The sequence below is a fragment of the Carettochelys insculpta genome, chromosome 9, assembly GCF_033958435.1.
Source record: "Carettochelys insculpta isolate YL-2023 chromosome 9, ASM3395843v1, whole genome shotgun sequence".
NCBI classification, from domain to species: Eukaryota; Metazoa; Chordata; order Testudines; family Carettochelyidae; genus Carettochelys; species Carettochelys insculpta.
The window spans coordinates 28732529-28755774 of NC_134145.1; the positions used below are offsets into that span (position 1 = coordinate 28732529).

The 23246-nt window shown below is 44.3% G+C and overlaps 1 protein-coding gene across 2 annotated transcripts in view; it reads left to right on the forward strand.

Moving 5' to 3' along the window:
* Positions 1–23246, forward strand: part of PRKACB (protein kinase cAMP-activated catalytic subunit beta) — a 116202-nt gene that overhangs the window by 15077 nt on the left and 77879 nt on the right. The window lies entirely within an intron of this gene.

Sequence of the window (23246 nt, forward strand, 5' to 3'; positions counted from 1 at the left end):
AGTCACTCCTCTGAACGGGTGGATTCTTAGCCAGGCACCTTGAAACAGTTTCTTCTGCTAAGACAGCTTCTTACAGCATTACTTTTCTTTGCAGGCACAGAGAGAAAATTTAGTGTTTGGTATTACTCACACAGATCTAAGAAATCAGCTGGGAGCTGGAAAAAGTGGAAAAACTCTTATTTGTTTCAATCTGTGAATCAAAATGACAGTGGGCATGGGGAAGATGAGAACTAGTTGTAGAAGTTTTAAGGACACCATATATTTAACATTTAGAGGTCTTGTTTATTAGTGAATAAAATTTGAAAATTAAAAAAAAAAGCATTTAAGAACAGCAATTAGCCAGCATCTCAGAAGACTGCTGCAATTGCAAATGTAGAACATTTAATATTCAGTTTAATAAAATATAAGTGCTCCTGTATTCGCATACAGTAATCCCTCGAAATGCACGACTTTGAGTTGCGTTTAACTTGAATTAATGCGACACTGGCTCAACCCTCTCCCCTGGCCCTGTGCGACCCTGGTTCTTTTGCCCCCCCGCACCACCTCACACAGCCCCGGTTGAAACACCCCCAGTGCAGCTTCAGCTCACCTGTCCCCTCCGCCCCCGCCATAGGGCCACACAGCTCCAGCTCAGCCCCACAACCAGTGTTGCGTGTCCCCAGCTCAACTCCACCCCTCTGACCCCTCCCACGGCCTGAAACACCACCAGGCTTAACCTTTCTCAGCGAGAACCCCCCGCCCCACACAACCCCAGGATGTAAAGGAGCTTCACATGCTTCCCCCGCTGCAGAACAAACATTGTGCCAGGGAAAAAAAGCCCCCCCCCCCCCAACTTATGAGAAATTCAAGTTATGCAAGGGTGCATGGGAACGCAACCCTCGCATAACTTGAGGGACTACTGTATGTGATTTTGTTCTTACCATTCCTAATGTACTGCTGCCACTTCTGCAGCTTGACACAGATAGTGAGCTTTATGTATTATTTGCTAACTTAACAAAAATCAAGTTATCCTTAGAAACTTAAACAAAGTATACCCTCTTAGATGTTGTAAGTTAACATGTTTTAGGATCACATTTGCACCATTGTTTTAGAAATATGTGAAATATCAGTGAGAAACTTGATTTAAATCAATGATTTTTTTCTTGGTGATTTTAAATCACCTTGGCTGTATGTACACTACCTCCCTACTTTGAAGGCAGGATGGTAAGTAGGGTGTTGAAGGTTTATTAATAAAGTGCTGAGGTGCATATGCAGTACTTCGTAAAGCAAATCCTGCCCCCACGCCCCGCAGCAATGCCGAAGTGTTAACCATTGAAGTGCCAGCTTGCATGTAGCCGTAGCTCACCCACTGGTACTTCAAAGTGCCTGGGCAACTTCAAACATTTTGAGGAGTAGAGGGACTTTGAAGTACATACAGGTGAGCCGCAGCTACACACAAGCTGGCACTTCAAAGGTTAATGCTTCGGCATTGCCGTGGGGGGGAATTTGCTTAACAAAGTGCTGCATATGCAGCGCAGCACTTCATTAATAAACGCCCAACACCCTACTTACCATCCTCCCTTTGAAGTAGGGAGGTAATGTAGACAAGCCCCTGGATTTAAATCAATCCATTCTGCAGTTATGTTTTAAAAGTACTCATGTTCTGTAAACTAAATTTCAGAGAGAGATAATTTAAAACAATATTTCATATTACAGATTAATGTCCTGTACAAATATCAAATTGCAAAACAAAGCACAGTAAACCCTCAATTGTATGGACCCTAATTTAGTGGAGTTTGGGAGCAACAGGCATACCCCCATTGTTCCCAAAGTCTGTTGGGGTCTGTAAAATCATTCCCCTTCCACCCCCCAAAAAAATTTTTTTCAGAGACTTACTACTGATGCAACCTGGAGGACCTGCCACTTCCTTCACCAGAGCCACCATGTGCTCCTCCCACCAGGGGTGGGGCCCATACATGGGCAGACTGGCACTTACATACATGTCACCTTCACCAGTGGCTCCTCCAGACCGTGCAGTGGCACCTCCAGCCGCATGTGTCAAGGCGGCTCCAGCCTTGTGGCAGAGTGCCTCAAGCCATGCACAGCAAGGTCCAGCAGCTCCTGCAGCGGAGGCGGCTCTGAGTGGCAGTTTTTCTGGGGGGAGGGTAGGGATGGGGGAGCCTGGCATGGGTTGGTGGTCAGTAAACTCTCACATTTATAACAGACTTTTGGGAACAGCAGGCAATCTTCCCCCCTATTAGTTGGTTACATTGAGGGTATGCTGCTTTGAGCTCCTGTAGTATTGAATGCTTCATATACCACTATATGACTTGGAAAGTTCATTGTAGTTGGCGCGTGTCATGGCTCCTTCCCCACTCTAGCAAGATAAATGCAGAAGTGGGGGCCAGCAAAAGTACCTCCAAAATCTTATGTACCAGGTTTTGGTATAAACTTCCCTCCCAAAATCCTAAAAAAAACCTTAAATTTTGGGGATAAAATTCGCTGCCACCATTCAAGTAATAATAAGGAAACCAGGGAGAGACTACTTGGGAAATCTTGGCCCCAAATGTGAAAAACCAGGACACAAACATTATCCAATACCAGGTTAATAAAAAGAAAAAGAGAGAACTTTTATTATTACAACAATATTCGTGTTGCAAGCCTCATGACTAGATGGAAGAGTCACAAAGTAAAACGTGGAGTCTCCACCATGGGCCTAGAACTTAGTTACAAGGAGAGTAAAAGAACATTTCTAAAAAATGCACAGACATCAGATTCCACTTCCCAAACCATAAAACAATAAAGCCTAACAGATTTATCTAAACTTTACCCTATTTACAGAAGATTGGAGGGCCTGTTCTTGGAGGGAGATATTCTGTGTCTGTCTCCCTCATGGCTGGAAGGAAGAAGAGGACCAGAGGACAGAAAAGGGAGGAACTAAAAAATTCCTTTGTCCGGGTTTGCAATTCTTACCTACGGAACAGGCCAACCCCACCTAAGAAGGTTAACCCTTTTACTCCCAGACTGCTGGCTAACCCTCATGGTCATGACAGCGCATCTGTAGAATTGAACAATTATTTTCATATTCAGTAGAGTTTTGGTCTCCGTAATGAATTTAACATATGTTAAGGTAATGATAAAATTTCAGAAACTGAATAGAAATTGGCTATAAATAGTAGGTGGGCTCTGAAAGCCAGTGAGGAATAGAGTTTGGGGAGCAGACTTCTGCTCCAGTGGGAACAACTACACTGCTGTTTTTAGGCCTGCATTTTGAACTCTAGAAGTCTGAGTACATTGCCCCAGCTCTCAGATTGTCTCTCACCAGTTTTTTTTGTTGCATAGACTTACCCTAACAGACTAGGTCTGGTCTGTAAGCATTGTGGGTTTATTGAAAGCCTTCTAGGTAGGTAAGGACAAAAAGAATTAACATAATTAAGTCTGCGTCTCAGATTGCAAGCGATGCATGCCTTTTCTTTTTCCAGTGCAGAGATTGAAACTCTTTCTTTATAGCTCAGTGAGGAGGGGAAGGCTGTCCTGGGCCAAAGACAGCAATTTTTATAGAATATGAGTTTTCGTTTACAACTAGAATTAAGTTTTTCTTGTGGCTGAGAATATGATGCAGTGTTTTATTTCTCCGTTGGCAGGATCTGCAGTAGTGGTGGGCAATGTGTGGCTTGCAGGCCGCACATAGCCCACTGGGGCTCCACCTGCAGACCCCCTGTTTTTTCCCCTTCCACACACACCTCTCTTGCATGGGGCACTGGGGCGGTGCACTTCTGTGCTTCTCCTCCTCTTCCCCAGCATTTTTAGAGCACACCAGTTGCCTGATTCACGCTCTGTCCCTGCTCTTCCCTATCCCTCCCAGAGCTGGAATGCCACTTATCAGCTGTTTGTGGCTGTTCCAGCTCTGGGAGGGAGGAGGAGTGGGAACAGAACACAAATGAGGCAAGTTGTGTGCCCTGAAAGTTATCTGAGGGGAGGTGGAGAAGGAGCAAGGAAGTGTGTGGCCCCAGTGCGTGAGAGGTGCATGGGGCAGGGCAGAGGTGGAACCCCAGTGGGCCATGGGTTTCTGTGATCCACTGAGGTGGAGGAAGGCCACTCATGCGTCCCACTCGCTATTCGTGCTTGTCTGTGGCTGATCTACAGCAACAGAATGAAAATGGCAACTAGTTAGTTTCACTGCCATCTTTCAGAAATTTGGTAAGGAGGAATATAAGCAATTGCAGAGGCCAGCAGTAAGGCTGTTAATAATTAGGAAGGATGGCACAAAGAATGAAGGCAGGGAAAATGGTGGAAATCAGAGGTGCAATATGGGTAGGCTAGGTACAAACTTTCCATGTGCAATCCCTTTCATCATGCTTCAATCATGCTTTGTAGAGATATAGTTAATTCTCCACACTTGCCATAGGTAATGGCAATGTGTTTGTGTCTCCCCTTTAATTTTCTTAATCTTGGGCTATTTTAATCTTTCAGAGGACTAGTACCATACTGCTGCATAGAAATAGTTGTATTGCCTGTTGATCTCATTATCCTAATCCAGTGTATCTGTCTGAACTGGAGGATTCCTCATTAATTTTGAATTGGACTGTTGCTGATATTGACTTGGGGGTGGGGGGAAGAGTTTGTTCTTTATACAACCGCTATGCATTCTTTTTGGGTTTTGTGAGGGAAAAGAGACTGTGTTTTTCAGATATTAAGGATCTGAAGCGGTGGGGAATCGTGTGAATTGTGAGCAGTGCCTAATAAGATGTTTTCTCTAATGAGACACATGCATCTGGTGCCAGCTTGTTGAGCATGACAATAGCAAATCTGTTGATCTTCAGAGTCAACTTGTTATTTGTGCAACACTTGAGAGATGCATTTATAAAAGTTAACTGCAAATTATTGGGGGGTGAGGGTGTCTAGTGCATTATAGGAAATTAAAGCAGCAGATGGCATTTAGATTTCTGTGGGCAGAAGACAGAATAGTATTTTCACCAAGGGAAAGTGTTAAATAGTATAGTGATGAAACCAATCTGTTCTTTGGGTAACCTGATGATGAAAAAAGCTTATATTTAACCATGACTTAGGTTGAGTATATGCTTAACTGTGCAGAAACTGAATGTAGTAATTGTGGGAGATGGAGTATTTTAAGTGTATTTGTGATCTCAAGTCATATACTATAGGTTTTTTGGAAACCAAGCTAGTAAAAACCCCTTTGGAAGATATGTTAGCATTGGTCCCGCTGTAACATGTTATTTGTAGATTAGGTAGTAAGCAGTAACATTACATCTTTAAGAATACTTGTTTTTTCCACTCCCAAAATATCAGCACTAAACACACAGGACACACATGGAAGATTCAAGAAATGACGAATTATGACTTAAAATTTTGCCAAGAAATCTCTGCTTTGAATGCAAAAGATGTAACTAGTCATGTATCATAGAGAACAACAAGAAGTCCTGTGGCACCTTACAGTTTAACAGATATTTTGAAGCATAAGCTTTCATGAGCAAAGACCCGCTTCGTCAGCTGCTGATCAGATGGTTCCTCAGTTTCTTAGAGTGTGTGGCACAATCTCTCACTATAATCTGTGTAGTATGTTGATTTCAGTGGGTTTTTCACCTTTAGTCCTTTTGGTATGATGTCCTTCTGTTCGCATTTGGAGAGGAAGATGATGTCTGTCTGTATCTGTGCAAGTTTTTCCATGAGGTTGATGGATTTCCAACCATATGGCTAAATGCAGTGCCTTGAATGGTGACAAGTATCACAGAGGTAGCCGTGTTAGTCTGTGTCTTTGAGAGCAACAAGAAGTCCTGTGGCACCTTATACACTAACAGATATTTTGGAACATAAGCATAAGCTTTCATGAGCAAAGACCCAAAGTGTCCCTCAACTTAAATCAATTTGTTTCCCTCTTGAGGAGGAACAGCAGTTCCCACCATGGAATTCCTCATGTATTGTCCCATTGGAGAGAATGGTTTATTTCTGTACTTGCTGTGACTCACAGTAGTTCCCTATTAGCATGATTATGTTGGAATTGCCATAGCAGGGACTCTGCTTGGTTGTGGTTGTGGTTGCCTCTGAAATGGCCCAGGAAGAAATGGAATGGTATATTACCTCTTCTGGTGATTTGCAATACAATGGTGACATAAATGCTACTCATGTTGGTTTCTATTTGGGAGAGTCCCGTGAAGCTTGCAAGTACGTTGTGAGAAGATGTAGTAACAGACACCAGCTTTGTGTTCAGTGGCAACAGTCTTAAATCAGAAAACATAAAAATAAAACATATACAGTTTTATTTTAATTGGTTTTGTTCTTCAAGTATACACAAGTTTAATTGTCACAGCACTGAATAAAACTAAGGGTCCTGTGGCACCTTATAGAGTAACAGAAAAGTTTAGAGCATGAGCTTTCGTGAGTTAACTCACTTCTTCAGATGCTGGTCCTGGAAATCTGCAAGGCCAGGTATAAATAGGCCAGAGCAAGGCTGGGGATAACGAGGTTAGCTCAGGCAGGCAGGCTGAGTTGTATTGTCATCAGTAGATCTGGAGGTGTGAACTCCAAGAGAGGGGAAGCTGCTTTTGAATTTAGCCAGCCGTTCACAGTCTTTGTTTAATCCTGAGCTGAGGGTATTGAATTTGCAGATGAATTGTAGCTCAGCAATTTCTCTTTGGAGTCTGGTCTTGAAATTTCTTTGCTGCAGGATAGCTACTTTTAAATCTGCTACTGTGTGGCCTGGGAGATTGAAGTGCTCTCCTATGGGTTTTTGTATATTGCCATTTCTGATGTCTGATTTGTGTGCATTTATTCTTTTACGTAGAGACTGTCCAGTTTGTCCGATGTATATGGCAGAGGGGCATTGCTGGCACATGATGGCATAAATTACATTGGTAGATGTGCAGCTGAATGAGCCCACGATGGTGTGGCTGATCCGGTTAGGTCCTGTAATGATGTTGCTGGTGTGTGTATGTGGGCAGAGCTGGCAACGAGGTTTGTTGCATGGATGGGTCCCTGAGATAGAGTGACTGTGGTGCGGTGTATAGTTGCTTGTTAGGATTTGTTTTAGGTTGGCAGGTTGTCTGTGAGCGATGATAGGTCTGCCTCCCAAGGCCTGTGAAAGTGTGGGATCATTGTCCAGGATGGGTTGTAGATCCCTGATGATGCGCTGTAGAGGTTTTAGCTGAGGACTGTAGGTGATGGCTAGTGGTGTTCTGTTGGTTTCTCTCTTGGGCTTGTCCTGTAGTAGGAGGCTTCATGGCACACGTCTGGCTCTGTTGATTTGTTTTCTCACTTCCTCAGGTGGGTATTGCAGTCTCAGGAATGCTTGGTGCAGATCCTGTAGGTGAGAAACCAACAGAACACCACTAGCCATCACCTACAGTCCTCAGCTAAAACCTCTACAGCGCATCATCAGGGATCTACAACCCATCCTGGACAATGATCCCACACTTTCACAGGCCTTGGGAGGCAGACCTATCATTGCTCACAGACAACCTGCCAACCTAAAACAAATCCTAACAAGCAACTATACACCGCACCACAGTCACTCTATTTCAGGGACCCATCCATGCAACAAACCTCGTTGCCAGCTCTGCCCACATATACACACCAGCAACATCATTACAGGACCTAACCGGATCAGCCACACCATCGTGGGCTCATTCAGCTGCACATCTACCAATGTAATTTATGCCATCATGTGCTAGCAATGCCCCTCTGCCATATACATCGGACAAACTGGACAGTCTCTACGTAAAGGAATAAATGCACACAAATCAGACATCAGAAATGGCAATATACAAAAACCCATAGGAGAGCACTTCAATCTCCCAGGCCACACAGTAGCAGATTTAAAAGTAGCTATCCTACAGCAAAGAAATTTCAAGACCAGACTCCAAAGAGAAATTGCTGAGCTACAATTCATCTGCAAATTCAATACCCTCAGCTCAGGATTAAACAAAGACTGTGAATGGCTGGCTAAATACAAAAGCAGCTTCCCCTCTCTTGGAGTTCACACCTCCAGATCTACTGATGACAATACAACTCAGCCTGCCTGATTGAGCTAACCTCGTTATCCCCAGCCTTGCTCTGGCCTATTTATACCTGGCCTTGCAGATTTCCAGGACCAGCATCTGAAGAAGTGAGTTAACTCACGAAAGCTCATGCTCTAAACTTTTCTGTTACTCTATAAGGTGCCACAGGACCCTTCGTTGCTACTACAGATCCAGACTAACACGGCTACCCCTCTGATACTTGAATAAAACTAAACATTCAGAATTGCTGTCTGAAGTACTAAAACACTATTTATAGAGTACTATAGTAAGTTTCTGTCAAAATACTTCTAGAAATTGGTACAAGTAAGAGAGGCTGACTGGTCAGTGATGGTTTTTAAAAAACAAGAATGAATGATACTAATAATTTAATTGGTGACCTCTGACAGTATAGTGATATGATCATCAAAAGGCGTTTTATCCTAGTGTAAAAAATAATCATATTTTTTTGTAGCTTCTTTATCCAGGAGAATGCCAAAGCGCTTTACATACTGCTTAAACAGGCATCATTAGGGAACGGATAGCTCAGTGGTGAGAGCATTGGTCTTGTAAACCCAGGCTTGTGAGCTCTATCCCTGAGGAGGCCATTTAGGGGTTTGGGACAAATAGAAAAAAAAAATTGTCAGGAATGATGCTTGGCCCTGCCAAGAGGGCAGGGGACTAGGCATGATGACCTCTGCAGGTTCCTTCCAGTTCTATGAGATACCGTATATTTTATCTTCAACTGAAGGACTCTCTACATTTAAACAGGCTATGACTATACTAGAGAGGTTTGTCAACAAAACCCAGGGAAGGTCCAGATTTCTAAAGCCTTCTGTTCACAGTAAATTGGCAGAATACAGCACTTTTGTTAACGGTCTTATCCTGCTCCCCACAAGGTATAACGCCTCTGTCAACAGAGATCTGTACTTAAAGAGATGGTCTGGATGTTCCGGTTGGCCGTTTTGTCAAGAGAGCGGCCATGCAGTCTGGTTGCTGTGTGCTGACAGAGCAGATTGCTCTTGCGATCTGCTTGGCAATTTGGCCGCAATCTGTTGACAGAAGTTTTATCAGAAGATACCTTTCCACAAAAACTTCTGTTGACAAATCACTGTAATCTAGATATAGACTTAGAGGTAACCATGTCTGTAGTTTCTCTTTCTATAATGTAGTTTTTGAAGTTGGAGAAAAAGGTGAAGAGGAAAGACAAGTTTTATGTCTTTATAATTAAAATACTTTCACTTGTTTAGCTCTTCAGATAGTTATTAGCATTCTATTGTACAGATTTGTGCAAAATGTGTTGTTGCTGTTCATTAAATGATTAATTTGCGGTTGGCTTAGAATAACAGAAGGAATTTTTATTGAAGGTACAATGATAGATAGCATATACTCAGTTTTTTTAGTTATGTCTAGCTCACACACTGGTATCAAAAAAAAAAAGGGGCGGGGGCGGGTGACAAACCCATGAAACTTGCAAGCAAAGCTTTTTGAAAGATTTAACTTTGGAATGTATGGGAGTGGAGATAGCACTTAATTGGTTTCCTAGTTACATTTCAGAAGTATTATTATGCTGTGGTATTTCTAGATATATTGTCATTGGACAGACTTAACATCGCAGTGTCTCAAATATATTCTTATTTTATATGGAAAGAAAAATAAATGTGAGATAATTATATTCTTCATCGAGTGTCCCCTTGGGTGCTCCACAATAGGTGTCGGGCTCGCCCAGCGCTGCAGATCGGAAATCTTCCAGGAGTTTCTCCTGGATCGCGCATGCGCCGGCGCGCGCCGCTCCCCTGCGCGCCCCCGGCCACATGCGCAATCCGGTCCCCGCCAGTTCCTTCTCAACCGCCATCAGCTGCAGACGGAATCCACTCAGGCTACGGCCAGAGTCAGATTAGATAGTGTTTCTATGTGTAAATTGTTGTTTTTTTTTCCGGTTTAAAAAAAAAAAAAAAGAGGACAAAGAGAATATAAAAAATATATATAATATAATAAAAAGAGAGAGAGGAGCGGAGAAGAAGAGTCAACGTGAAGGCCAGTAGGCCGCCCGCTGCCCTGCAGGCCTGTGTCCGCGATTCGGGTAAACAGGCATGGATTAAGTGCTAAGTACCCTATTAGCAGTAAAAGACTCACCGCGATGGCCTCTTCAGGGTTTAAAAAGTGTGAGTCCTGCTGTGAAGCTATGCAGGCCTCCGATGGGCATAGTGAATGTATCTGATGCCTGGGGGAATCACACGTTACCCAGAAGTGTTCCCACTGTGCTAAGCTCACAGCCAGGGCCAGGAAAGACAGAGAAATGCGTCTTAAAATGCTCTTGTTTGACAAGGCCCTCCAGCCGGACTTGCTGGAGAGGCCTCAACCAGAAGGGCCCTCTGGGTTCCACAAGAGGAAGGCAGCTTCTTTGACCCTCTCCGTGCAGAAACGGAGGAAGCTCTCCCCAGCTCGATCCTTGCCCGCGGTTTCAGCAAGCGGGACGGGCGGAGCACACAGCCCCCAGCTGCATACTCAGGCAAGCGTCAGCGCACGTGGCAGAGGCTGAGCCTCCGGTTACAAAACAGCCGGCATACGCGGCGCCTAGAGCGTCAGCGAGGCAAGTGCCAGAATCGGCGGCACTGCTGCAGGCGGCACCGACCCCCGCGGCGCCAACAGGCACGGAGCCTGCAGGCACCGGAGGACGTTATCCGCGCGGCACCGCAGCTGAGTGGGCCGTGCGCGGCGCCGACAGCGGGGCCGAGATCCCCGGCGTGGGAGGGGGCGGTGCCAGCCCCGCAGGGTAGGGGAAAGGCAAAAGCAAAAACCTGGCACCGCAGCCCTTCTCCGGACAGGGCTGCGCTGCTACTGACAACAAGCCCTCCCCCTGTGCTACACACGCCGCCCAGAAGGCCTGGGTCTCCACCGGCCTATCCAGAACCTCCTTCTCCGTTCCTCCAACCAATGTCACCATAGCTTGGGTAACCTTCACCGTTTCTGGGATTGGATCCCCTGGAGTACTACCACAAACCAGTTTCACCGCTATCTGTGTCATCGCGGAGGTCTTACTCTCCCAGACATCGGGTGTACACACCCCGAGAGTGGTCCAGGTCTCCATCCCCGGACCCGTGCCTGTGCTGCCATGGTCGTTCTTATCATGCTGGACACAGACACCCCAGGCCTACACCTAGGGGCAGGTCCCTCCCCCCCCCGGCCGTCCAATACCCCCGTGGACACTCTCGATCGGGGATGGAAACACAGTTATCTCAAGGGGAGTTAATTTTAGAACCCCGAGACTTTCCTTCACAATCCTCCAGCGAGCAGGTGTATCATCGGCCGCAGGAACCTGAGAGTTCGAGGGAGGTTTACCCTAGTGGTTCCTCCTCGTCCTCCCCAGATGAGGCCATGGCCCCCGGGGATGTCGCTCCCCCGGATGACCTCAGACAGTTTCAGGAGCTGTTTAAAAGGGTGGCTTTCACGCAAGACATTCAAACGGCAGAAGTGCAGGAGAAACATCACAAACTCCTGAAAAATTTGAGACCCCCGGCTTCATCCAAAATTGCTATCCCGCTGGACGAAGCCATTATGGAGTCAGCCACTACCATATGGCAGACTCCGGCCTCCGCTCCGCCTATGAACAAGAGAGCGGATAAGAAGTACTTCGTCCCGGCAAAGGGTATGGAGTTCCTCTTCAGTCACCCACAACCAAATTCTTTGGTGGTCGAGTTGTCCCAGCAGAGGTCAAAGACTTCTCAGTACAAATCGGGGGGATCAGACAAAGATGCCAAGAAGCTAGAGCTATTTGGCAGGAAGGTATATTCTTCTTCCACCCTGCTACTGAGAATGGCAAATTATGCGGCACACCTAGCGAACCATAATTTTGATAATTACTCCAGGCTTACTTCTCTCATGGATTCACTTCCGGAAGATAAGAAGCCAGTGTTAAAGGCAATTGTGCAAGAGGGCTACGCAGCTTCGAGGACTGGAGTCCAGATCGCCCTGGATGTGGCAGATACGGCGGCATGCTCAACAGCTACAGCAGTGGTCATGCGTAGAGAATCTTGGCTCCAGACATCTGGTATCCCGAGGGACCTACAGGCGAAGATCGTGGATCTTCCCTTTGACACGCAAAAGTTGTTTGCAGACTCAACCGACTCGGTCCTCCACTCCAGTAAGGACTTGAGAGCTACACTTAGAACCCTGGGTATTTATACTCCTCCATATAGGAAGAAAAAATATTACCCTCAGCAAAGACGCTACCCATACCAACCACAGCATGCGCAGTATCAACGGGGCTATGACCAAGGGCGACATCAACAGCAGCAACAGTACAGAACTCCCAGGCGACGTTCCCAACAAAGCCATACACCCTCGGGACAGGTTCAAAGGCAACAAGTTTGATGGGCATGTCGAGGGCTGCACTGTCACTACCATCGTGCAATGTCACACTCATCTCATGTTCCATCATCGCCTCAGACCGTTTCACTCCCAATGGCAAAAGATCACCACAGACAAATGGGTGCTGGAGATCATAGCCACGGGTTACGTGATCCCCTTCCACTCGCTCCCACTGATGAAGCCTCCTCAGGGACGCTGCCCGCGAGGCGAGGCTCAAGCAGGAGGTGGACCACCTTATGTTCAAAGGGGCGGTGGAAAGAGTGCCAGAACAATTCCAGGGGAAAGGTTTTTATGCACGCTACTTCCTCACAGAGAAGAAAACAGGAGGCTGGAGGCCCATCTTAGATCTTCGGGGCCTCAACCACTACTTACTCAAGCAACGTTTTTCGAATGATTACAGTCACCTCCATACTCACGGCACTGGACGATGGAGATTGGTTTGCAGCCCTCGACTTACAAGATGCTTACTTTCATGTAACAATCCACCCGGCACACAGGTGCTTCCTCCGCTTCATGGTCAGCAAGGAACACTTCCAGTACAGGGTTCTTCCGTTCGGCCTCTCCTCGGCCCCCAGAGTCTTTACCAAAACCCTGGCAGTGGTGTCAGCCTACCTGCACAGACAGGGGGTGTTTATATTCCCATACCTGGATGACTGCCTACTGAAAGGGGTCTCGAAGGCAGAGGTCCTACGCATGATACGCGTCACAGCAGACACGTTTTCTTCGCTGGGCCTAGTCATCAACTTCGCAAAGTCAAAGACCGACCCCACACAAGACATAGAGTTCATAGGGGCACGCATAAACTCTATCACAGCAAGAGTGTACCTACCCGACACCCGCTTCCGCGCCATCAGTTCGCTGGTGCAAGTCGTCACATACAGCCCCACGGTGCTGGTCTTAACGTGCTTACAGCTGCTGGGCCACATGGCGGCAGCTACGTTTGTGGTGCAGAATGCCAGATTGCACATGCAAAGCCTGCAGCATTGGCTGGTGAGCGTCCTACAAACAGGCATCCCACACTGTCCACAGGGTGGTGTCACCCACAACAGAGGTGCGCAGATCCCTGGCATGGTGGGTAAACCCCAAGAACCTGCTAGCAGGGGTGCCTTTTCACCAACCGCAAATTTCTATTTTTCTTACTACCGACGCCTCCCACATAGGATGGGGAGCACACATCGGCGACAAGGTGACGCAAGGGCTATGGTCCCCTGTGGAACAGACACTCCACATAAATATACTGGAGCTCAGAGCAATGTTCAACGCCTGCAAACATTTTTGAGACCACATATATGGCAAAGTAGTCGGGATCAATACAGACAATACTTCCACTATGTTGTACATAAATCGACAAGGAGGAGCCCGATCCCGTGCCCTATGTGCGCAAGCAGTCCGACTGTGGAACTGGTGCATCACCAACAACATAATGTTGAAAGCCTCGTACTTGCCGGGCGCTCACAACGTGAAAGCAGATCAGCTGAGCAGGCGCTTCGCACTCAAGCACAAATGGCAGATCCACTCCGATCTGCTACGACCGATCTTTCATACATGGGGGTTTTCCCAGATCGATCTGTTTGCCACCCAGCCCAACAAGAAGTGTCCCCAGTACTGCTCCAAGGCAGGAGTGGGGCGGTGGTCCCTGGGGGACACATTCATGATTCCATGGAAGGGCCCCCTACTTTACGCGTTCCCCCCCACAGCGCTTATCCACAAGGCCTTGCAGAAAGCCAGAAGGGAGAGAGCTCGCATGATACTAGTAGTCCCAACGTGGGATCGGCAGCAGTGGTTTCCCTTGCTTCTGCGCATGTCGGACCGTCCACTGCTCCCTCTACCGGTGGCGCCAGACCTACTCACGCAGGCTCAGGGGTCCATAGTGCACCCGCACCCTCAGGGTCTGCGCCTACAAGCATGGCTAATCCATGGCTCAGCTCCTTAGAAAGCACATGTACGGAGGGAGTACAACAAGTCCTGGAAAGTAGCCGAAGGACCTCCACCAGGAAGACTTACAAGCAGAAATGGACTCGATTCACAGCCTGGTGTTCCGCCAAGCAGTTAGCTCCCCTTGACGTTCCTATACCGATAATACTAGAATACTTATTGGACCTCAAGAGGGGCGGGCTTTCCCTATTCTCGCTAAAAGTCCACCTCGCCGCTATATCAGCCTTTCAGCATACAGAGGAGGGGCCCACGGTATTCGCCCATCTTATAGTTACCAGGTTCTTGAAGGGATTGGTAAACCTCTACCCCCCTTGGAAACCGCTTCCACCATCGTGGAACTTGGACTTGGTGCTCAGCACACTAACGGGTCCACCTTTTGAACCATTAGCCACAGTTCCCCTACATCTCCTTACGATAAAAACAACCTTCCTCCTTGCAATTACATCAGCTTGCAGGGTGAGTGAGCTCGCAGCAGTTATGGCAATGCCGCCCTGCACAGTATCCTCAAAGGTGGCGGTAACCTTACGGCTGCACCCAGCCTCTGTTCCAAAAGTTTCTTCAGAGTTCCATCTTAACGAACCAATAGTTTTACCCTCGTTTTACCCAAAGCCTCACAGCTCCAACAAAGAGGCACGCCTGCACCTCCTGGATGTGAGGAGGGCGTTGGCCTTCTACATAGACAGAACTAAATCCTTCCGGAAAACAGACAGGCTTCTAGTGTCTCTCACTCCCAGGTCAAAAGGGGAAGGCCTCTCTTCACAGAGAATTCAGAGCTTCGAAAGACCCCTATGCTGGCCCTGCCCAGGGCTCACTCCACCAGGGCGGTGGCGGCGTCAACAGCCTTCTTCAATGGCATCGCGTTGAAAGACATCTGTAGAGTGGCGACCTCGTCATCGTACGACACCTTCGCCAAGCATTATGCCCTACATCGGGTATTCCAAGAGGATACCCGTCTGTCGACAGCAGTCCTTTCGGGGGCAAGCTGCACATAAACCGATTACCCACCTCCTTTCTTAGGTTACTGCTGGGTAGTCACCTATTGTGGAGCACCCACGGGGACACTCGATGAAGAAAGAGAAGTTACTCACCGTAGTAACGGTGGTTCTTCGAGATGTGTCCCTGTGGGTGCTCCACCACCTGCCCATCCTCCCCACTTTGGATCTCTGTCTAGTGTTTTTCAGGAGCATTCGAGGCGGCTGGTCAAGGAACTGGCGGGGACCGGATCCCGCACGTGGCCGGGGGTGTGGAGGGGAGCAGCGCGCGCCAGCGCATGCGCGATCCAGGAGAAACTGCTGGAAGATTTCCAATCTGTGGCACTGGGCGAGCCCATCACCTATTCTGCAGCACCCACGGGGACACATCTCGAAGAACCACCATTACTACGGTGAGTAACTTCTCTTTCTTCATTATAAAAACTTTGTTCAGTTTTTCATTTACTCCAAATGCACACAGAGCTTGTAGAATACAGCAGTCAAATTGTTTGCAATGCATGATGCTAGTAATATTTTCTTGTACTTCATATCAATATATTACTAAGACTTGGATATAGATGGGAAGCTTTGGAATTGTAATTGACAACCTTCTTATATGCATATGACGAATAACAGGCAAAATTCATCACAGGCAAAAACTGCATTTACTACATTGGAGATCTATTTAAGTCCAGACTAAAATTTTTAACCTAAATGTTCAGAGGGGATTTCTAGTAACTATTGGATACTGGTAAATTCTCTTTCTTATACAGATATATGAAAACTTGAATTTGGAGCAAGAATTTTGTATTTTTGAAATAAAAAAAAAATTTTCAGCCTCTCATGGAAACAAATAAATCCATTATAAAGATAATGCTCAGCACTAGTCACTGGAAGACTTTTTTTTAATATGATGAAGTTATAGGTTCTTGGTTTTCTATTGACTTATGTATAGCAAATAGAAAATTTCTGTTATGTAAGCAGTAGGTTACACCACTGTTTGGTTAATGGTATAGGACTGACCACCTATTTTAGAGAGAAACTATTTTACAAATGTGCAAGGCACTGCATTACTAATATTTCTTTATATTTTGGTTCAGAGGGCAGCAGAGAAAATTATGGGTTAATATTTTGTGAATCTACGCAATTAAATTCTTAGCTGAAGCTTTTTAGATATTATCCATAAATCTTTATTGTGAGCATAATAAAATTTGCCAAATTTAGGATTTATGTCTGAAAACTGGTATAAATAATGTGTTCTATGTATATAAATTAATACTATTTTATTCTTTCTGTATCTTGTGTTTTTCATCTGATAAATCATAATACAGTACTTCTCTCCCTCCCATCCCCCCTGAGTAGCACACACTTCAGCATTACCTTGTATTTCTAATCTCTGTCCAGCTTTATTCAGTTATTTGGTGGATCTTCTGTGATGCTTCTCCCTGATGCTCTATGTATTTGATATGCAGAGAATAAAGCAAATTTCATTCAGCAGCACAGTCTTTGTTATCCAGCTGACCCAAACTCCACTGCCATGTGATGACTCAGGGCAGCATTACTGTACTATTTAGTGTCTTTTTCAGACTGCTTGAATGTCTTACTACTCACACAGCAGGTTAAAACTGAATTTCAAATTGATGTATCAGATTACTTTGTATGGGCTCTTAAGATCTATAATAATTTTCTGCTGGTAGGGAAAAAAGCTTCTGAGAGTTCAGTCATGTTGTCAGATAAACTAAGGCACAACATGTATCTTGCAAAATCAGGCATTCTGCCAGTACATTTGGTAGTTACATGATTTGTTCAGGTTTTATTGAAGAATTATGAGTCTATTTTTGTCAGCCAGGACCAAAAAGTGTTTGCAAGCAGGGTGGATTGATTTAAATCAAGATTATTTAAATCACCAAATTTTTGAAAAAAAAAGGCGCTGCTTTTAAATCAAGTTACCAAGAGAGCTAGGATTGACTGTCTGTAGAGTACACTTAATTTTGGAGTAAACCCTGTTGAACTCACTGGCACTTGTTTTCTTTTTAAAAAAAAAAAAAAAAATGTATAGAATGGGTCTGCCTTGAGAGAGCTGAGTTATGTTGAAGTAAAATAGGGAATAATTTTATGGCATCACTGTTATGGTCTGTGGACATGATGTTCCAAAAACAGAACCGTGTATTCTGTGATATAAAGTAAGACAATGTCTGTCAGTGGCAACTGACAACTCTAGACTTCTCTTGCTGACACTTTCTCTACATGGTATTCTTGAGTGATAGATTCTAAACCTAGTTAAATAATTAAGCAAGCTATAACGACTAGCTAAGCTAACCTTTTTTTTTTTTTTCCCCCTAGCAACATCCAACACAGCAAACAACTTAGGAATATACTTTTCAAATCACTAAAATTACTAAAAGTAATAGTCTTGGCGAATGATGCATTGCAAAATAAATTGTTGCTAAGTTATTAAAGTTACTGATTCTTTAAGTTACTATTCACATTTTCATCCACATTATTTTCTCCCAATAAGCAGTTTTCCTTATGATGTTTCGTTCTTGCAAGTAGGTCCTACATCATCATCTTGCACTGCTTACACTTGACACATTTTCCTTTTTTACCCAGGGAAATATTTGAAATACTTTGAGTTAGCATCTCTTAGTTCTGGAAGTCAGGACAGATTTTCTCTGGCAAAAGTGTAGGGAATATAAGAAGCTATGTGTATGCTGAATGATGTTTTCCTATGTTCCTTCCAGTCCACTCCACTGTTCCTTTGTCTGCTGCCTTTGTTCTTTCTTATACACTCTTTGTCTGCTGTCTGAACTCACGCCTCTGCCCTGCTTGGCCAAGATTCACGACCACATAAGCACAGAACAAAACCAGTCCTATCCAGCTTGTGTCTGTCTTTGCACATGCTACTTTTTATTCCACTGAGAAACAGAAAAATTGGAAGCCCAGAACTTTTAAGAAGCAAGAGCTAGTAGATAGTCTGGGCAGACTAGAATCATTAGTTCATTTTTATGAGTCTGTAAGCATATGAGTGACATGTTTGTGCCCCAGGCAGCCACTGAAGTGAGGGGGGTGGGGTGAGTGGGGAGGCGATCCCCCTGTCAAAGGGGAACAGAGCTGGCAGGAGCTAGCTCTTACCTTGAGTGCCACCAGTGAGGAGGGGGACTCCCACCTCTGCCACCCGCCCTGGCCCCAAGCCGCCCCGCGAACCTGGCTCAATTACACTCCCCCCACTCCCTCTGCAGCCATAACCCACTCCAGGGTTAACTCCCCTGCACCCTGCCACACCCCAGCCCACCGCCCAAGCCCCTGACTTACACAAATTTCGAGGTACATGAGGGTTTCATGGAATGTAGCCCTCATGTATCTTGGGGGATTACTGGATACTCGAGACTTTTTGAGAATTGTATAGCTTTGCAATTGCTGGTTCCAAATAACCACGTGTATTTTGATTGTTTTGCAGGGCGGGGAGGGGAGTCCTGTTACATTTCAAGTGACAAGCCTGTTACAGTAAGAAAAGCATAGCTGCTTATACTTCAGGATAAAAACTCACGGCATGTTTTTAAGTGCTTTTTAGTTTAGTGCACCAAGGGAAATTGCCGTACATGTGACTGCCGCATCCCAACAATATTAATTAGAAAGTTCATTGTAAACTATTGGCTTTTGTCACAGAATAGGTTTTCTATGCATTTCTAGCTTATATTGCCTCCAGAAGGGCTCATGAATTATCCAATGTTCTCCATGGCCAAATTTCAAGGCTGTGGTGCACACTAACCTTTAAAGAGATGAAGGTAAACTGAAGTGAATACTTACCTCTCATTTATTGCCATCTGCTAAGTAAGCAAGCTCATGAGAATTCCTACCATTTGTCATGTATGGTTTGAGAGTATTTTGATACCTAAATAAACTACGTTACTTGTAGCTCAGAATTGCTTTATGGTATTTCATTCTATGTAAATGCTTCATGAATTTTTATTTTATATTAGATAATGAAGGAATGACATCACAATTTACATTTTTTTTACATTTTATTTACCGGTAAATATATAATGGAACCAGTTATAAGTCTTGGGCAGAACATACATTTGTATGACACATCTGTTAATAAAGAAAACCTTAAGCCAATTAAAAACAAACAGCAATTTATCTTACTAGCCATTCCTGCATGGTAAAATCTGGCTTTACTAAATTTCTTTGATCAATTAACTTGTGCTCATTTGATTCTGTAAAGAAAACTGATTCCATAAATGAGATTCTTCCATTGAGCTCCTCCTATACCTAGAAAATCAAGTTCAGGTTTCACAGCTTGTAGTAGCAGGTCAACCCATTTGATCTCAATGGCTATGAATGTGTGTAAGAAAAGGCAATCTCCTAACGTAACCAGAACGTTCATTATATAGGGCTTCACACATCAAAGTCCACTCTGCATTCAGAAGTCAGTGTATTGTAAAGAGAAAAGATGAAACATCCGCTTGGCTGTCACCATCTTAGCATTTGAGTGAGCAGATATGTTCTATGCTAATTTAAATTTGATTGACCTTCCAGGATAAACTTGTGTAAATAACATTGGAGAAGTTTGATCTAGGAGTCGGAAAGACAGGGATACCTGAGCACTGCATCAGAGAGAGACTTGTTAACCTCCAATACCAGTCACATGATAAAAGAAATATTATTCACCACAGAGATCCCTCTAGACTGCAAATATTTAGGTAAATGTGATAGCAGACCCCTTAATAGTGTGTGTAAGTGTCACTGCCAACTGACCTGGACACTTGTCTTTTTTTATTTTTTTAAACCTGAGCTCTGTCTCCTCTGTGTTTCAGTCTTGTAGCAAGAAGTTCCATAGTTTAATTACACATCATTTGAGTAAGTATTTCTTGTTTGTGGCTTTGGGTTTCCCATATTTAATTTAATAAACTATCACGCCATGCTTAGAGGACTCAGGTTCTGTTGTCCCAGTTTACCTTATCTATACACAGCAGATAAAAATGTCATGTCTGTTCTGCTAAGGTAAACCATTCCAAGCTTTGTAATCTCTCTTCATGTGAAGAGCAAGGGATTGAACTCGATGACTTCAGGGTCCCATCGAGCCCAACATTTCAGTGGGATTCCCCCCTGCCCCCTATTCACATGCTTCCTGTGAATTTCCTCTAATTCTATAATACATCTGGCAAACTCCCTCATTTGGGACTGGTCAGGTAGCAAGAGTGCTGGACCATGGAGGTGCAACCTGTTCGAGCTTTCAGTACAGACTTAACATGCTGTCCTCCTGTCACGAAAGTTGTGTGTAGTGAGTTTGTCAGAACTGAGACAAGAGTTGCTTTTACTCTTTGCCTGCATCACAACCATCTTCTTTCCTCCTTTTCTGCTCCCTTTTTTATTTTTTATCCCAGTGCAAAGTTTTAAGGAAAATTTTTAAAATTGACGTACCAACTCCTTAAGAGGCTTGTTTGCAAGAATGAGTATCTGATGAAGACCTGAACACACATTTTATTCTCCAGAAGGAAAGCATGTTTGACTTATTACCAAAAACACTTCAGGCAGTTTACATTAATGAAAAGAGATTTGAAATTTACAAAATATTCTCTGCATATTTATAACCCATTCCATTTTCTTGTGCAAAGGGTAAGTGACAGAATAAATTAAACCGTTTTTGAATTGCTTTTTTCATATTTGAAGAAGCTCAAGAAAAAGAGATGACCTGGCTTTTAAACACTTCGACATTTGTAGCTCCTCCTAGTGGCAATTGAAACTTACAACTGGAACTGTCTCAATTTGAATCTGTATGTGGCTGTACTTGACTTTTTCAGATTTTTGTCTGACATTGCTCTGACAGCCACGAATAGGAGCAAAAAGAGTGAAAATTTTAAATTGCTATCTTTCCAGTGAATCTAATAGCCAACAGAAAACAAAATAGGAAAAGTACAATATAAGTATTTTATACTTGAAGTTTTGATGTCTTAAGTTGTTTCTGTAGAAGAAATAAAATACTGCAACTGCTACGTTTAAATGGTGGAAAAAAAATTTTTGATTTTTTTTTTTTCATGCAATAAGGTCATATACATTTTAAATCAAAATTTATTTTGATAGAAAAATCATCCATCTCAGAGTGTTGTATCGGAGCTGATTTTAATTGTTTTTGTTTCGTTTTACCCCCTTAATAATTTGTTGAGTAATTTATATAAAATGTTTTACAACCGAAAAAATATGTAAGGAAACATGGTGGGGGGTGGAGAGGTAGGCCAAAGGCCCATCTACCTTGCTTATGTCTTAGAAGTTAGAAATTTCATAAGATAAGTGTTTATCCTATGTGAATAAGGTTTTAAATGATTGACTGTCTTTGAAGATGTAGAATGAGAAATAAAAATATATCTAAAGATTTTATATTAGAATTTTGTTGGCTCATACAGTTCATTAAGTTATAAACAAAAAGGTTAGTAGTAATAACACATTTTAACAATACAGTATGGTTTTACATTTGTATACACTATTTTTATTGAAGTACAGACTTGAAGTTGCCTGAGTGTTGGAAGCAGCAGTAACACAAGTTAGTTATCCTACTTTTTAATTGACTGATGTAGTGCTGGGATGGTGTTTGTGCATGTAATGTGGTTTTACCCAATTAGCAACTACAATGGTTTATTTTTTGGAGGAGATGTAGAAACCTGGAAGTGTCCTCCTTTGTACATGTTACATCACGTGTATGGGCCCATAAAGGCACACTGTATATACAAGCAACGAAGGGTCCTGTGGCACCTTATAGACTAACAGAAAAGTTTTGAGCATGAGCTTTCGTGAGCACAGACTCACCAGCATCTGATGAAGTGAGTCTGTGCTCACGAAAGCTCATGCTCAAAACTTTTCTGTTAGTCTATAAGGTGCCACAGGACCCTTCGTTGCTGTTACAGATCCAGACTAACACGGCTACCCCTCCAATACTTGTATATACAAGGAAGACTATCCAAGTTTTCCCTTGTGTGTGTCAGTTGTTGAATAATGTTTAATTCTAACAGCTTCACCTTTACTTGAAGAGAGCTCTTATTGTCACACAACCTAGAAAATACCAGTGGGGGTCAAAAGAGAAAGATGTCAGCCCTTTCTCACCTCTTATCTTTGATTGGGGTGGAGGGTTAATTGGTTATTTTCCCAACATTAGTGTGGGTGCTCATATTTCCAGATCACAGAAGTAAATGTCCCATGCTTCAGAGCTTTGAGAAATATGAATGTATTTTCTAATGGGTTAAAAAGCAAAGCCAACTTTTGTTTCTTCCTAAAGCTTAATACCTTGTAGTTGTATCCCACAATCATTTGGACTATAAGAAATAGCATTGTAGATGAGATGTTGGGTAGTGTGGGGTTTGTGCTACTAAGTGAATACAGTAGACCCCTGACTTACATGATTTTGACTTCAGCATTTCTTGCAATAACACGAGTTGAAATTGTGAATGGTGGGGAGCTGGGAGCCAGGTTGCAGCCTGGCTCCCAGCTCCCCTCTACTTGCAGGAGTCAGGAAAATGACCAGTGCTGCTGCGCTCATCAGTTTCCTGGCTCCTGTGACCAGTGGGGAACCCAGAGCAAGAGGCAGGTGTGCTGGTTAATTTCCCTGCTCTCGCAAGTGGTGGGGAGCAGGGAAACTGACCAGCACTGCTGCGCCTGGCTTCCAGGTGCCCCCTGCTTCCAGGAGCCAAGAAACTGACCTGTACAACAGCGCGGGTCAGTTTCCAGGCTCACACATAAATAAATAAATATGAACAGCAGGGAGCCAGGAAACTGACTCAAGCCACAGCACAGGTCAGTTTCCAGGCTCGCTCAAGCAGAGGGGAGCTGGGAGCCCGGCTGCCACCTGGTTCCCAACTTCTTGCCACTTCCAGGAACCAGAAAACTGACCAGCGCTGCTCCTGGCTCTAGGACCGGGGACCTGAAGGCCGAAGGGCCCCTCCCCCCGACCTGGTCCCCACTTAGATGAAATTTGACTTATATGTGG